At 38.9% G+C, this 17,314-nt stretch overlaps 1 protein-coding gene and 1 pseudogene across 1 annotated transcript in view; one reads left to right on the top strand and one right to left on the bottom strand.

Annotated features, from left to right (window-relative positions):
- Window positions 1-17,314, bottom strand: part of SWAP70 (SWAP switching B-cell complex 70kDa subunit) — a 144,435-nt gene that overhangs the window by 113,077 nt on the left and 14,044 nt on the right. The gene's annotated exons all lie outside the window — the stretch shown is intronic.
- On the top strand, window positions 10,947-11,713 carry LOC104980563 (annotated as a pseudogene).

Below are 17,314 nucleotides of genomic sequence, written 5' to 3'. Positions count from 1 at the left end.
GGTAAAGAACCCGCCTGCCAATAATGAGGCACATGTTGGATCTCTGGGTCAGGAAGATCCTGGAGAAGGAAATGGCAACCCACTCCAGTATTCTTGCCTGGGAAATCCAGGCTCCTATGCAGAGGAGCCTGGCAGGCTATAATCCAGGGGGTCACAAAAAGTCAGACACTACTTAGCAACTAAACAACAATAAAGTGGCTTGAAATAGCACCCACTGATTATCTCATAGTTCTGTGGGTCAGAAGTACCAGGACAACACGGCTCAGCTGGGTCCTCTGCTCAAAGTATCAAAAAGGCTGAAGTCAATGTTGGTTGGACTGCATTCCTCACAGGAGATTCTAAGGAAAAAATCTGCCGAGATTATATAGGTTGCTGACTAAATTTAGTTCCTTGAGGTAGGAGGTATGCAAGGCAAAATAGGAAAACTTTTGAAGTCACCTCCTCCTGCAGGCACACAACTATTTACAGAGCAACTATCTATGAGAACATGCTGACAATCAGAAGAAAAGATTCTTCACCACTAAAGATACAAAGTTGTGGGCTTCCCTGGTGGCTCAGATGGTAAAGAATCTGCCTGCAATGCAGGAGACCTGGGTTCAATCCCTGGGTCAGGAAGATCCCTTGGAGAAGGAAATGGCAACCCACCCCAGTATTCTTGCCTGGAGAATCCCATGGACAGAGGAGCCTGGCAGACTGTAGTCCATGGAGTCCATGGAAAGAGTTGGACATGACTGAGCAGCTAACACTTTCACTTTCTTTCCAAGATATAAAGAAGGACCTATGATGAGATAGGTAGGAGGGGTGGAGGCACAGTATAGTCAAGACCCACACCCCCAGGGAAGTGACCCACAAAGGAAAGGATCATCACAATTGCAGAGGTTCTCCCCAGGGAGTGAAAGGTCCAAGCCACATATCAGGCTCCAGAGGTCCTGCACCAGAAAGATGCAAGGCTTGTGTACAAAGAACCAGAGAACTGTGGGCACCAGAAACTCTGTTCTCAAAGGGCACGTGCAAATTCTCACAAGCTTCAAGCTCCCAGGCTGAGGCAATAATTTTAAAGGATCTTGAGTCAGATCCACTTGCTAACCTCGGAGAGCCTCCTGGAGAGGCAGGAGGCAACTGGAACTCCCCCTGGGGACACAGATTCTGACCACCACCAATTCTGGGAGATTGTTCTATCATGCAGACACTAGTCTGGCAAGTGATTTTTTTGGTGTACTCTCTCTAGTTTATTAGCCCTGTGAAATTACCTACCCACCAGCTGGCCAGCACCAGTCCTAGGGGCTGCCCCCCCGCCCCCGAGACCACACAGCCTGCCCCACCAGGTCCTACCCCCACTGTCAGAAGGCTGGCATCAGCCCCAGGCCACCCCAGGCCATTCAGCCAGTCACACAGGATTCATCCCTCCTAACACTGAGATTATACAGCCCACACAGGGGGTACCCCTAGAGCATTCAGTTCTGGTGACCAGAGGGGAGTGTGCTGCTGGGCACCCTAGGACGTCTACATAAGGACAGTTCACCAAGAATGGAAAATGTTACCAACCTACCCAATACATAGAAATAAACACAGAGAATCAGGCAAAATGAGAAACAGAGGAATAAGTTTCAAACTAAGGAATAAAATAAAATTCTAGAAGAACTACGTGAAATGGAGATAAGCAATCTGGGTAGATAAAGAATTCAAGATAATGATCATAAAGATGCTCAGTGAACATGATGAGAAGTATAACAAAGACTCAGAAAATATAAAGGAACAAACAAAACTGAATAAAAAATACACTAGAAAAAATCAATAGTAGATTAGATGACACAGTGAGATAGATCAACAAACTAGAAGAGGAGTAGAAATTACCCACGCCAAAAATAAAAAAAAATTTTTTTTTTAACGAGGCTAGTTTAAGAGACCTCTGAGACAACATCAAGTGTATGAACATTTGGTTTCAGGATTCCCAGAAGGAGAGAGAAAGGGGGCAGAGAATTTATTTGAAGAAATAATACCTGGAAATTTTCTTAACCTAGGGAAGAAAACAGGTCCAGGAAGTCCCAAACAAGATGAACCCAAAAAGGGTCACCAAGTCACATTATAACTAAAATGGCAAAAATTAAAGATAAAGAAAGAATTTTTAAAGCAGCAAGAGAAAAAGCAGCTAGTTACATAAGAACTATTATAAAACTATCAGCTGACTTTTCAACAGAAACTTTGCAGGCCAGAAGGGAGCTGCCTGACATATTCAAAGTGATGAAAGATAAAAACTACAACAAGAATACTCTAGCCAGCAAGGCTATCATTCAGATTTGCAGGAGAGATATAAGAATTTTACAGACAAGCAAAAGCTACAAGAGTTTAGCAGCACTTAACTGGCTTCACAAGAAATATAAAAAGGACTTCTCTAAGCAGAAAAGATCACATAGAGAATTATGAAAATTACAAAAGGAAAAATCTCATTGGAAAAGGTAATTATACAGTAAAGGTAGTAGATCAAAACTTACAAAGCTACTAGGAAGGTTAAAAGATAAAAGTAGTAAAATCACCTATATCCACAATAAGCAATTAGAGGAAAGGATATGCAAAACAAAAATACATAAAATATGATGTCAAAACAGGGGGGTATAAAATGCAGGGTTGTTAGAATGTGCTCAAACTTAGATTACCAACTTAAAATAATCATGTATATTTAAAGGTGGTTATATATTAGTATGAACCTCATGGTAACCGTAAAACAAAAACTTATAACAGATACACATACACAAAAGAGAATGGAATCCAAACATAACGCTAAAGATGGTCATCAAATCAGAAGGGAGGAGAGCGAAAGAAGGAACAAAAAAGGACTATGAAAACAATCAGAAAACAATTAACAAAATGTCAGTAAGTACATAACCCTTAACTATATGGATCACAACAGACTTTGAAAAATTCTTAAACAGGTGGGAATACCAGACCACCTTACCTGTCTCCTGAGAAATCTGTATGCAGGTCAAGAAGCAACAGTTAAAATTGCACATGGAACAAAGGACTGGTTCAAAATTGGGAAAGGAGTACAGCAAGACTGAATACTGTCACCCTCCTTATTTAATTTATATGCAGAGCACATCATGTGAAATGCTGGGCTGGATGAATCACAAGCTAAAATCAAGATTGCTGGGAGAAATATCAATAACCTCAGGTGAGGTTATATGCAGACAACACCACCCTAATGGCAGAAAGTGAAGAAGAACTAAAGAACCTCTTGATGAAGGTGAAAGAATAGAGTGCAAAAGTTGGCTTAAAACTCAACATTCAAAAACTAAGATCATGGCATCCAGTCCCATAACTTCATGGCAAACAGAAGGGGAAAATGTAGAAGCAGTGACAGATTTTATTTTCTTGGGCTCCAAAATCACTGGACAGTGACTGCATCCATGAAATTTAAAGATGCTTGCTCCTCAGAAGGAAAGCTATGATAAACCTAGGCAGTGTATTAAAAAGCAGAGACATCACTTTGCCAACAAAGATCTATCTAATCAAAGCTATGGTTTTTCTAGTAGTCATGTACAGATGTGAGAGTTGGACCATAAAGAAGGCTGAGTGCCAAAGAAATGATGCTTTCTATTTGCACTGCTAGAGAAGATTCTTGAGAGTCCCTTGGACTGAAAGGAGATCGAACCAGTGAATCCTAGGAAATCAACCCTGAATATTCATTGGAAGGACAGTTGCTAAAGCTGAGGTTCCCATACTTTGACCACCTGATGAGAAGAGCCAATTCATTGGAAAAGACCCTGATGCTGGGAAAGATTGAAGGCAAAAAGGGGACAGCAGAGGATGAGATGGTTAGATAGCATCACCAACTCAATGGACATGAATTTGAGCAAACTCTAGAAGATAGTAGAGGACAGAGGAGCCTGGCATGCTACAGTCCATGGGGCCACAGAGTTGGACATAAGATAGTGACTGAACAACAACCACATCATACCTATAATTACTTTAAGTGTAAATGAACTATATACTCCAGTCAAAAGACATAGTGTGACTAGATAGATAAAACACAAGACCATATACATATTGCCTACAAAAGACTCACTTCAGATCTAAAAACACACACAGAAAGAAAGTGAGATGATTGGGTAAAGATATTCCATGCAAATAGAAACAAAACAAAAAATCTACAATAGCAATACTTAAAATAAATTTTAAAACAAAGACTGTAACAAGAGACAAAGAAGCACATTATCTTATGATAAAGGGATAGATCCAAAAAGAAGACACAACCATTGTAAATACATATGTGCCCAACATAGGTGTACCAAATATATACAGCAAATATCAATAAGAATAAAGGGAAATTTTGACAGTAACACAGTAATAATAGGAGACTTTAACATCCCACTTACATCAATAGATTATCCACAAAGAAAATTATTAAGGAAACTGTCACTGTTTGCAGATGATATAATACTATATATAGAAAATTCTAGATGCCACCAAAAAACTTTAGAACTAATAAATTAATTCAGTAAGATAGCAGGATACAAAATTAACATACAGAAATAAGTTACATTTCTGTATAATAACAAAATCTAAGAAAGACAAATTAATAAAACAATCCCATTTACAATTGCATCAGAAAGAATAAAATACCTAAGAATAAATCTAATCAAGGAAGTAAAAGACCTATACTTGGAAGACTGTAAGACACTGATGAAAAAAATCAAGGAGGACATAAACAAATGGAAAAATATACTATGTCCATGGATTGGAAAAATTATTATTATTAAAATAACTATACTTAGACCATACTCTCTAAGGCAATATATAGATTTAATGTAATTCCTATCAAAATACCAATGGCATTTTTCACAGAACTAGAACAAATAATTACAAAATCTGTATGGAAACACAAAAGGCCCCAAAGAGCCAAAACAATCTTGAGAAAGAGGAACAAAGCTGGTGGTATCATGCTCCCCGCTTTCAAACTATACTACAAAACTACAGTCATCAAAACAGTGTGATTCTGACAGAAAAACAGACATATAGATCAACGGAACAAAATAGAGAGCCCAAATATAAACTCACACTTACACGGGCAGTTAATCTACAACAATCCCAGGTGGCGCCAGTGGTAAAGAATTTGAATACCAATGTAGGAAACCTAAGAGATGCGGGTTTGGTCCAGAGGTTGGAAAGATCCTCTGTAGAAGGAAACGGCAACCCATTCCAGCATTTTTGCCTGGAAAATTCCAAGGACAGAGGAGACTGGCAGGCTACAGTCTGTGGGGTCACAAGGAGTTGGACACAATTGAAGCAACTTAGCACAGCACAATATACAACAAAGGAGGCAAGAATATACAACAGGGGAGAGACAGTTTCTTCAATAAATGTTGCTGGGAAAACTGGACAGCTACATGCAAAAGTATCAAACTGGATTACTCTCTTATACCATGCACAAAAATAAATTCAAAATGAATCAAACATTTAAATATAACAACTGAAACTTTTATAAAACTCAGAGAAGAAAATACAACCAATATATTCTTTGACATAAATAGTAGCAATAATTTTTCAGATATCTCGCCTCCAATAAGAGAAACAAAAGTAAAGATAAATGAGATTACTTCAAACTAAAAAGCTTGTACACTGAGAAGGAAATAATCAACAAAATTAAAAGACAGAGGGAATTCCCTGGTAGTCCAAAGGTTAGGATTCTGCGCTTTCACTGCCATGGCCCTGGGTTCAATTCCTGGTCAGGAAACTAAGATTCTGTAAGCCACATGGCACAGCCAGAAATAAAAAATGAAAAGACAGTCTCTTGAATGGGAAAATATACGTGCAAATGATATATCCTATAGTGGATTCATATCCAAAGTAAAGAACTCCTGCAATTCCATATAAATAAAACCAAACAACCAAATTAAAAAATGGACAGGGGCTTCCCTGGTGGCTCAGTAGTGAAGAATCCACTTGCCAGTGCAGGAGATACAGGTTTGAGCCCTGTTCTGGGAAGATCCCACATGCCTTGGCGCAACTAAGCCCATGCAACACAACTATTGAGCCTGTGCTCTGGAGCCAGCAAGTCGCAACCACTGAGTCCACGTGCCCTACAGCCCGTGCTCCACAAGAAAAGCCACTGCACTGAGAAGCCCAGGCGCCACAACTAGAAAGTGGCCCCCATCTCTGCAACTAGAGAAAAGCCCTCACAGCAACAAAAAATCAGCACAGCCAGAAGAAGAAAAAAAAAAACAAGCAGAGGACCTGAACATTTCTCCAAAGAAGACGTACAGATGGGTGACAGACACATGTGAAGATGCTCTAATCATCAGGGAAATGCAAATAAAAGCTATGAAGTATCACTTCACACCTTTCAGAATGGCTACTGTCCAAAAGATAACAAGCGTTGGTGAGGATGCTGAGAAAAGGCAGACTGCTGGTAGGAATATAAACTGGTGCAGTCCTATGGAAAACAATATGACGTTTCCTTAAAAAATTAAAAATAGAACTACTATGCATGTGTGCTAAGTCACTTCAATCATGTCCAACTCTTTGCTCTTCTGTCCATGGGATTCTCCAGGCAAGAATACTGGAGTGGGTTACCATGCCCTCTCCCACAGATTCTTCCTGACCCAGGGATCAATCTCACGTCTCTTACATCTCCTGCACTGGCAGGCGGTTCTTTCCCACGAGCACCACCTGGAAAGCCCAGAACTACCATACAAGACAGCAATTCCATCTCTGGGTATTTTTTTCAAAGAAAACAAAAACACTAATTTGAAACAATATGTGTGCCCTTAGGTTCACTGCAGCCTTATTAACAATAATCAACATAATGTAAGCAACTTAAGTGTTCACTGAATGATAAGTGGATAAATAAGATGTGTTATATATATTATATATATCACATATATTAATACATACATATATATATATATATATATATATACACTCAACTATAAAAAAGAATGAAACTTTCCCTCTGTGACAGCATGGATGGTTCTAGAGGGTATTATGCCAAGTAAAATCTCAGACAGAGAAAGACAAATACCATATGAGTTCACTTATATGTAGAATCTAAACAACAAAACAAAGGAGTAAACATAAAACAGAAACAGACTCATCGACAGGAGAACACACTGGTGGTTGCCAGTGGCCAGGTGGGGTAGGGGTAGCATGAAATAGGTGAGGAAGATAAAGAGGCACAGACTTTCAGTTATAAGATAAACAGGTCATAGGGATGTAATATTCAGTGTGAATATCATCAATATTTTAATAACTATGTATAGTGACACGGTAATTGGATTTATCATAGTGATCATCTTGTATAAAAATATCACATCACTATGCTCTACACCTGAAGCCGATATAATATTGTAAGTCATTTACACTTCAATGTTAAAAAACAAACAAACACCTCAGGGACTTCTGGTGGTCCAGTTAAGATTCCACGCTTCCACTGCAGGGGCCACAGACTCAATCCCGGGTCAGGAAAGTTCTGCATGCCACAGACTGCAGCCAAAAAAAAACAAAACAACAACAACAAACAACTCAGTTTCATATGGTTGAAGGACTCAGGTCCCCATTCCTTACTAGCTGTCAGGCAGGAGCCTCTATAACTTCTTAAAACTCCTGCATTCCTTTTGTTATGTTGTCTCTTCCATCCTCCAACCAGCAACAGCACATGGAGTCCTCCTTAAATCTCAAATATTTCTGACTGCCCCTTTGGCCACATCTCTTCTGCTTTACACTTTTGGTTATAACTCTCTGACTCCACAGAAAGTTTTCTGCTTTTAGGGCCTCACGTGATTAGGCTGGGCCCACCTAGACAATCCAGGATAACCTACCTATCTTAAACATCATACCTTTTCTACACCTGCAAAGTCCATTTTGCCCTGTAAAGTAGAATATTCACAGGTTCCGGGATTAGAATGTGAACATTTCTGGGGGACCTCTATCCTGCCCACAACAGCATGGAGTAAGCAGAACAGTGAGCTGGAGAACTGGAAGGGGGAGATTTTGCAGGTGGTGAAGATTCTGGTGGTAAGATCTCAAGTGAATCCACAAGAGTAGTAAGGAATAGAAGAAATGTCATTGACGACAAGAAAGTCACAGAATTGAGGGACTTCCCTAATGTTCCAGTTGCTAAGACTCTGGGCTCTCAATGTAGTGGGTCACCCAAGTTCAAATGGTTGGGAAGCTATATCCCACATGCCACAAGTAAAAAAATCCTGCATGCCCTAACTAAAGGTCCCACGTCTCCACATCTTGGGTCACAAATCAAACCTCAGTAAATTCAAGAAAACTGAAATCATACCAAGCATCTTTTCTGACCACAATGCTATGAGACTAGACATCAATTTAAAAAAAAAAAAAAAAAAACTGTAAAAAACACAAACACATGGAGATTAAACAATACGTTTCTAAATAACGAACAGGTTACTAAAGAAATCAAAAGGGAAATCAAAATATTCCTAGAAACAAATGACAACAAAAACATGACAACTCAAAACCTATGGGATGCAGCAAAAGCAGTTCTAAGAGCAAAGTTTATAGCAATACAATCCTACCTCAAGAAACAAGAAAACCATCGAACAGACAACCTAATGTTACATCTAAAACAACTAGAAAAAAAGAAAAACAACAACAACAACAAAAAATCCCCAAAATTAGCAGAAGGAAAGAAATCATAAAGATCAGAGCAGAAATAAATTAAAAATAAATGAAAGTAACAATAGTAAAGCTTAATAAAACTAAAAGATGGTGCTTTGAGAAGATAAACAAAATTGACAGATCTTTAGCCAGACTTACCAAGAAAAAAAGAAGACTCAAATCAACAAAATTAGAAATGAAATAGGAGAGGGTACAATAGACAATGCAAAGATTCAAAGGATAATAAGAGACTATTATGAACAACTATATGGCAATAAAATGGATAACCTGGAAGAAATGGACAGATTAAATAGAAAAGTTCAATCTTCCAAGACTGAACCAGGAAGAAATAGAAATTATGAACAATCCAATTACAAGCACTGAAATCTGTGATCAAAAATCTCCCAAAAAACAAAAGCCCAGGACTAGATGGCTTCACAGGTGAATTCTATCAAACATTTAAAGAAGAGCTAATGCCTATCCTTCTAAAACTCTTTCAAAAAATTGCAGAGGAAGGAACACTTCCAAACTCATTCTATGAGGCCTGATACCAAAACCAAAGACAACACAAAAAAAGAAAACTACAGTCCAGTATCACTGATGAACATAGATGCAAAAATCCTCAATAAAATTCTAGCAAACAGAATTCAACAACACATTAAAAAGTTCATACACCATGATCAAGTTGGGTTTATTCCAGGGATGCAAGGATTCTTCAGTATACACAAGTCAATCAATGTGATATACCATATTAAAGATTTGAAAGATAAAAACCATAGGATACTCTCAAAAGATGCAGAAAAAGCCTTGGACAAAATTCAGCACCCACTTATGATTAAAACTCTTCCAAAAATGGGCACAGAAGGAACCTAACTCAACATAGTAAAGGTCATATATGATAAGCCCACAGCAAACATTATTCCCAATGGTGAAAAACTGAAAGCATTTCCCCTAAGTTCAGGAATAAGACAAGGGTGTCCACTCTTACCACTATTATTCAACATAGTTTTGGAAGTCCTAGCTACAGCAATCAGAGAAGAAAAAGAAATAAAAGGAATCCAGATCAGAAAAGAAGTAAAGCTCTCACTGTTTGCAGATAACATGATACTATACATAGAAAACCTAAAGATACTATCAAAAAATTACTAGAGCTAACAAGTGAATTTAGCAAAGTCACAGGATACAAAATCAGTACACAGAAATCACTTGCATTCCTATATACTAACAATGAAAAATCAGAAAGAGAAATTAAGGAATCAACCCCATTCACCACTGCAACAAAAAGAATAAAATATCTAGGAATAAACCTACCTAAGGAGACAAAAGAACTGTATACAGAAAATTTTAGGACACTGATGAAAGAAATCAAAGATGACATAAACAGATGGAGAGATATTCCATGTTTCTGGGTAGGAAGACTCAATACTGTGAAAATAACTATACTACCAAATGCAATATACCGATTCAATGTGATCCCTATCAAATTACCAACTGCATTTTTCACAGAGATAGAACAAAACATTTCACAATTAATATGGAAACACAAAAGACCCTGAATAGCCAAAGCACTCTTGAGAAAGAAGAATGGAGCTGGAAGAATCAACAATCCTGACTTCAGATTATACTACAAAGTTACCATCATCAAGACAGTATGGTACTGGCACAAAAACATAAATACAGATGAATGGAACAAGATAGAAAGCCCAGAAATAAACCCATGCACCTATGGGTACCTTATTTTTTACAAAGGAAGTAAGAATATACAATGGGGCAAAAGCAGCCTCTTCAATAAGTGGTGCTGGGAAAACTTGGCAGCTACATATAAAAGAATGAAATTAGAACACTTCCTAACACCATACACAAAGATAAACTCAAAATGGATTAAAGACCTATGTGAGACCAGAATCTATAAAACTCTTAGAGGAAAACATAGGCAGAACACTCGATGACATAAATCAAAGCAATATCCTCTATGACCCACCTCCCAGAATAATGGAAATAAAACCAAAAGTAAACAAATGAGACCTGATTAAACTTAAAAGCTTTTGCACAGCAAAGGAAACTATAAGCAAGGTGAAAAGACAACCCTCAGAATGGGAGAAAATAATAGCAAATGAAACAACTGGCAAAGGATTAATTTGCAAAATATACAAGCAGCTCATACAACTCAATACAGAAAAACAAACAACCCAATCAAAAAGTGGGTTGACAGACATTTTTCCAAAGAAAACACAGATGGCTAATAAACACATGAAAAGATGCTCAGCATCGCTCGTTAGTAGAGAAATGTGAATCAAAACACCCATCAGAATGGACAACATCAAAAAGTCTACAAACAGAGCCCCTAGCTTCTCACAGGGATGGACCCAGAAGAAGGGACACCCTTGTGGCGGCTGCAGAAGCTTCCCACAGAGCAGGGCCTGCAGCTTCTTCACAAAATAATTGATGGCACTTGTGGCCGAACTTATCCTCTCTACCAGGATTATCACAGGGTTTGGGATTCAGCAGAATGGATGCATGTTCTAGAAGACATTACCACCTTTTTCAGAGCTGTAGTTGGTAAAAATTTATCTGACGAAGAGATATCTCAGCAGTTGAATCAGCTGAATTCATCTCATCAAGAAGCTATCATGAAATGCTTAAAAAGTAGGAAAGATGAAATCAAGCAGACTCTGTTGGAAGAAACAGTTGATATTTCCTCTGCACAGCTACAGAATTTTGATTGGCAGTTAAAGCTTGCACTTCCTAGTGACAAGATTGCTATATTACAAATGCCACTTTTAAACATTCATCTAGATGTAAAAGAAAATGGTGAAGTCAAGCCATATTCTGTTGAAATGAGTAAAGAAGAGCTGAAAATCTAATAAATTCCTGGGAAGCAGCTAACAAGGTGGTCCTGCAGTTGAAATAACTGGAAATGATGAATAGCAACATTATCAGATTCCACTGATACAACTGATACACAAAGAGAATACCATGTGTTCAGAAAATCTGAATGGCCAGTTGAGAAAGCAGCAGTGTTGAGATTACAAAGACAATAATTTATCAACTTCCCTGCTGCTGCTGCTGCTGCTAAGTGGCTTCAGTTGTGTCCGACTCTGTGCGACCCCATAGACGGCAGCCCACCAGGCTCCCCTGTCCCTGGGATTCTCCAGGCAAGAACCCTGGAGTGGGTTGCCATTTCCTTCTCCAATGCAGGAAAGTGAAAAGTGAAAGTGAAGTCGCTCAGTGGTGTCCGACTCTTAGTGACCCCATGGACTGAAGCCAACCAGGCTCCTCCATCCATGGGATTTTCCAGGCAAGAGTACTGGAGTGGGGTGCCATTGCCTTCTCTGCAACTTCCCTCAGGAAAAGGAAAGTATATGGTTGACAGGAAATGCATAAAAACATGAAAGATGAAAAGGCTGTAAACACAATTTATATTTTCATAATGACTGGTTTGCTTTATTTATTAAATATTTGAGTAATTTTTATAGATACAGTATTATGGAAAGTTAAAAATAGGCTCTAACGTAATGTAAACATACAAGCACAAATATACTTGAATATTGTTTAAAGAACTATGTGAATAGTAAGGATGCTTATTATGGATATATATGGTGGTTAATTTGTGATTTTTTTAAAAATAATTTTTAAATATAAGTTGCATGTAACTTAGGAGATTCCACATTTTTCTCATATTTCAAAGGAAAAGTTATAAAATGTAAAATTTTATAGAGGAGCTCTCCAGACTTGAATAAGAAGGAAAAAAAACTAAATCTGGGTGCACAATTTTGAGTTTTGAATTCTAGGAACTAAAATCTTATTATACTCAAGCATAATAAAAGTGAAAATAACACTGTTACTTCTGCATTTCTGTGTCTGTTCAGGAGACTATGCTCTGATAAAAAGAATATGCGCCACCATAGAGTGTATACCTTACTATTCAGATATCAGCTAAGACTATATAGGTCCCTATTTGTTGTAAATTCTTAATTGTTGTAAACTTAATAAAGTTCTGGATGTGAACAACTTCATTGGAAAGTAAACATTTTTAATTTCAGTGATCTTTAAAAACAAGCATTCTGAGCAAATAAAAATATATTATCTTTTTTTAAAAAAGTCTACAAACAATAAATCCTGGAGAGGGTGTGGAGAAAAGGGAACCTTCTTGCACTGTTGGTGGGAATGTAAATTGACACAGCCACTATGGAAGATGGTATGAAGATTCCTTAAAAAACTAGGAATAAAACCATGATATGACCCAGCAATCCCACTCCTAGGCATATACCCTGAGGAAACGAAAATTGAAAAAGACATATGTACCCCAATGTTCATTGCAGCACTGTTCACAATAGCTAGAACATGGAAGCAACCTAGATGTCTATCAACAGATGAATGGATAAAGAAGTTGTGGTACATACACACAATGAAATATTACTCAGCCATACAAAGGGACACATTTGAGCCAGTTCTAATGAGGTGAATGAACCTAGAGCCTATTATACAGAGGGAAGTAAGTCAGAAAGAAAGAAAAGTATCGTATACTAAAGCATGTATATGGAATCTAGAAAGATGGTACCAAAGAATTCATTTGTAGGGCAGCAATGGAGAAACAGACATAAAGAGCAGACTTAAGGACACAGGAAGGGGGAGGAAAGGGTGAGATGTATGGAGAGAGTAACATGGAAACTTATATTACCATATGTAAAATAGACAGCCAATGGGAATTTGCTGTATGTCTCAGAGAACTCAAACAGGAGCTCTATATCAACCTAGAGGGGTGGGATGCGAAGGAGATGGGAGGGAGGTTCAAGAGGGAGGGGACATACGTATACCTATGGCTAATTCATGTTGAGGTTTGACAGAAAACAACAAAATTCTGTAAAGCAATTATCCTTCAATTAAAAATAAATAAATTTACAAAATAAAAATAAAGATCCCATGTCCCGCAACAAAGATCGAAGATCCCTGTGTGCCACAACTAAGACCTGACTCAGCCAAACAAATAAACAGAATCGAGGCCTGGGTGTTGGATGCTGGAGTCACTGAGAGTAATTATGCAGGAGGGATGGAGGCAAATGCTGTAAGCCCAGAACTCATGTTCCCATTAGAAGGCTTTAGCATCATTGAAGCCATTAGAACTACTTAAGGAACACTGTAAACATGAATGTTCTGGAGTTATACTCTAGCAATTCTGTATCATAATCTTTGGCGGGTAGGACCCATGCTTCTGATGATAATTAGATTAGGAGCTACTACCACAGGCAATAAGAAGCCATTCCAAATTTTAGTTGGGAAGCCGAGGATCCGAACTGAATTTCAGATAATGGTCTTTAAACAAGGCTCTCAACAGCTATGCAGGAATGGACAGTTTAAGGACATCAGTTTAAAGGGATCTTTGGCTTCCATCACTACGAACAAAGCTAGTGGAGGTGATGGAATTCCAGTTGAGCTATTCCAAATCCTGAAAGATGATGCTGTGAAAGTGCTGCACTCAATATGCCAGCAAATTTGGAAAACTCAGCAGTGGCCACAGGACCAGAAAAGGTCAGTTTTCATTCCAATCCCAAAGAAAGGCAATGCCAAAGAATGCTCAAACTACTGCACAATTGCACTCATCTCACACACTAGTAAAGTAATGCTCAAAATTCTCCAAGCCAGGCTTCAGCAATATGTGAACCGTGAACTTCCTGATGTTCAAGCTGGTTTTAGAAAAGGCAGAGGAACCACAGATTAAATTGCCAACATCTGCTGGATCATCGAAAAAGCAAGAGAGTTCCAGAAAAACATCTATTTCTGCTTTATTGACTATGCCAAAGCCTTTGACTGTGTGGATCATAATAAACTGTAGAAAATTCTGAAAGAGATGGGAATACCTGATCTGCCTCTTGAGAAATCTGTATGCAGGTCAGGAAGCAACAGTTAGAACTGGACATGGAACACCAGACTGGTTCCAAATAGGAAAAGGAGTTCGTCAAGGCTGTATATTGTCACCCTGTTTATTTAACTTCTATGCAGAGTACATCATGAGAAATGCTGGACTGGAAGAAACACAAGCTGGAATGATGACACCACCCTTATGGCAGAAAGTGAAGAGGAACTCAAAAGCCTCTTGATGAAAGTGAAAGTGGAGTGTGAAAAAGCTGGCTTAAAGCTCAACATTCAGAAAACGAAGATCATGGCATCTGGTCCCACCACTTCATGGGAAATAGATGGGGAAACAGTGGAAACAGTGTCAGACTTTATTTTTCTGGGCTCCAAAATCACTACAGATGGTGACTGCAGCCATGAAATTAACAGACACTTACTCCTTGGAAGGAAAGTTATGACCAACCTAGATAGAATATTCAAAAGCAGAGACATTACTTTGCCAAAAAAGGTCGGGCTAGTCAAGGCTATGGTTTTTACTGTGGTCATGTATGGATGTGAGAGTTGGACTGTGAAGAAGGCTGAGCGCAGAAGAATTGATGTCTTTTGAACTGTGGTGTTGGAGAAGACTCTTGAGAGTCCCTTGGACTGCAAGGAGATCCAACCAGTCCATTCTGAAGGAGATCAGCCCTGGGATTTCTTTGGAAGGAATGATGCTAAAGCTGAAACTCCAGTACTTTGGCCACCTCATGTGAAGAGTTGACTCATTGGAGAAGACTCTGATGCTGGGAGGGATTGGGGGCAGGAGGAGAAGGGGACGACAGAGGATGAGATGGCTGGATGGCATCACTGACTGGATGGACGTGAGTCTGAGTGAACTCCGGGAGTTGGTGATGGACAGGGAGGCCTGGCGTGCTGCGATTCATGGGGTTGCAAAGAGTTGGACACGACTGAGCGACTGATCTGATCTGATCTTGGCTTCCATATGCATTGTTGCCTCAAATTGATGTAAGGATGCACCTTCCATGTACACTATCATGCCTATTGCCTATCCCCACTACAGCTTTCACAACTGTTCTTCTCTTTATGAAGAAAAAAAAAAAAAGTGCATCACCCACACATCCTAAGAGAGTCAGACACCTAAAAAAGTCATCTCTTTAAAGAGCTTAGATACCTAAAAAAGTCATCTCTTTAAAGAGGTCACCCAGAGTAGGCTTCACTCTTGCCATCTCCTGCTTCACCACTTCTAATTTACCTTGATTCATAGACCTAACATTCCAGGTTCCTATGTAATATTGTTCTTTACAGCATCAGACTTTACTTCCATCACCAGTCACATACACACCAGGACGTTGTTTTTGCTTTGGCTCCATCTCTTCATTCTTTCTGGAGTTATTTCTCCACTGATCTATAGTAGCATATTGGGCACCTACCAACCGGGGCAGTTCATCTTTCAGTGTCATATCTTTTTGCCTTTTCATACTGTTCATGGGGTTCTCAAGGCAAGAATACTGAAGTGATTTGCCATTCCCTTCTCCAGTGGACCACGTTTTGTCAGAACGCTCCACCATGACCTCTCCATCTTTGGCAGCCCTACATGGCAGGGCTCATAGTTTCATTGGGTTAGACAAGGCTGTGGTTCATATGATCAGTTTGATTAGTTTTCTGTGACTGTGGATTTTCATTCTGTCTGAATCAGTGAATTAATATGGACTGGAATGGGCAAATTTAATTCAGATGACCATTATATCCACTACTGTGGGCAAGAATCCCTTAGAAGAAATGGAATAGCCCTCATAGTCAACAAAAGAGTCTGAAATGCAGTACTTCAGTGAAATCTCAAAAATGACAGAACATCTCTGCTTGTTTCCAAGACAAGCTATTCAATATCACAGTAATCCAAGTGCCCCAACCAGTAACGCTGAAGAAGCTTGAAGTCGAACAGTTCTATGAAGACCTACAAGATCTTCTAGAACTAACACCCAAAAAAGATGTTCTTTTCATCATAGGGGACTGGAATGCAAAAGTAGGAAGTCAAGAAACACCTGGAGTAACAGGCAATGTGGCCTTGGGAGTACAAAATGAAGCAGGGCAAAGCATAACAGAGTTTTGCCAAGAGAACGCACGAATCATAGAAAGCACCCTCTTCCAACAACACAAGAGAAGACTCTACACATGGATATCACCAGATGGTCAACACTGAAATCAGACTGATTATATTCTTTGCAGCCAAAGGTAGAGAAGCTCTATACAGTCAGCAAAAACAAGACCAGGAGCTGACTGTGGCTCAGATCATGAACTCCTGATTGCCAAATTCAGACTTAAATTGAACAAAGTATGGAAAACCACTAGACCATTCAGGTATAACATAAATCAAATCCCTTACAAGTATACTGTGGAAGTGACAAATAGATTCAAGGAATTAGATCTGATAGACAGAGTGCCTGAAGAACTAGGGATGGAGGTTTGTAACACTGCACAGGAGACAGTGATCAAGACCATTCCCAAGAAAAAGAAACGCAAAAAGGCAAAATGGTTGTCTGAGGAGGCCTTACAAATAGCTGAGAAAAGAAGAGAAGTTAAAGGCAAAGGAGAAGAGGAAAAATATACCCATCTGAATGCAGAATTCAAAAGAATAGCAATGAGGGATAAGAAAGCCTTCCTCAGTGATCAGTGCAAAGACATAGAGGAAAACAACAGAATGGGAAAGACTAGAGATTTCTCAAGAAAATTAGAGATATCAAGGGAACATTTCATGCAAAGATGGGCTCAATAAAGGACAGAAATGGTATGGACATAACAGAAGCAGAAGATATTAAGAAGAGGTGGCAAGAATAAACAGAAG

The sequence above is a fragment of the Bison bison genome, unplaced genomic scaffold (assembly GCF_000754665.1).
Source record: "Bison bison bison isolate TAMUID 2011002044 unplaced genomic scaffold, Bison_UMD1.0 scf7180017864503, whole genome shotgun sequence".
Classification (NCBI taxonomy): Eukaryota; Metazoa; Chordata; class Mammalia; order Artiodactyla; family Bovidae; genus Bison; species Bison bison.
Note: the sequence above shows the minus strand (reverse complement) of the source record. Positions and strands in the feature narration are given on the sequence as shown.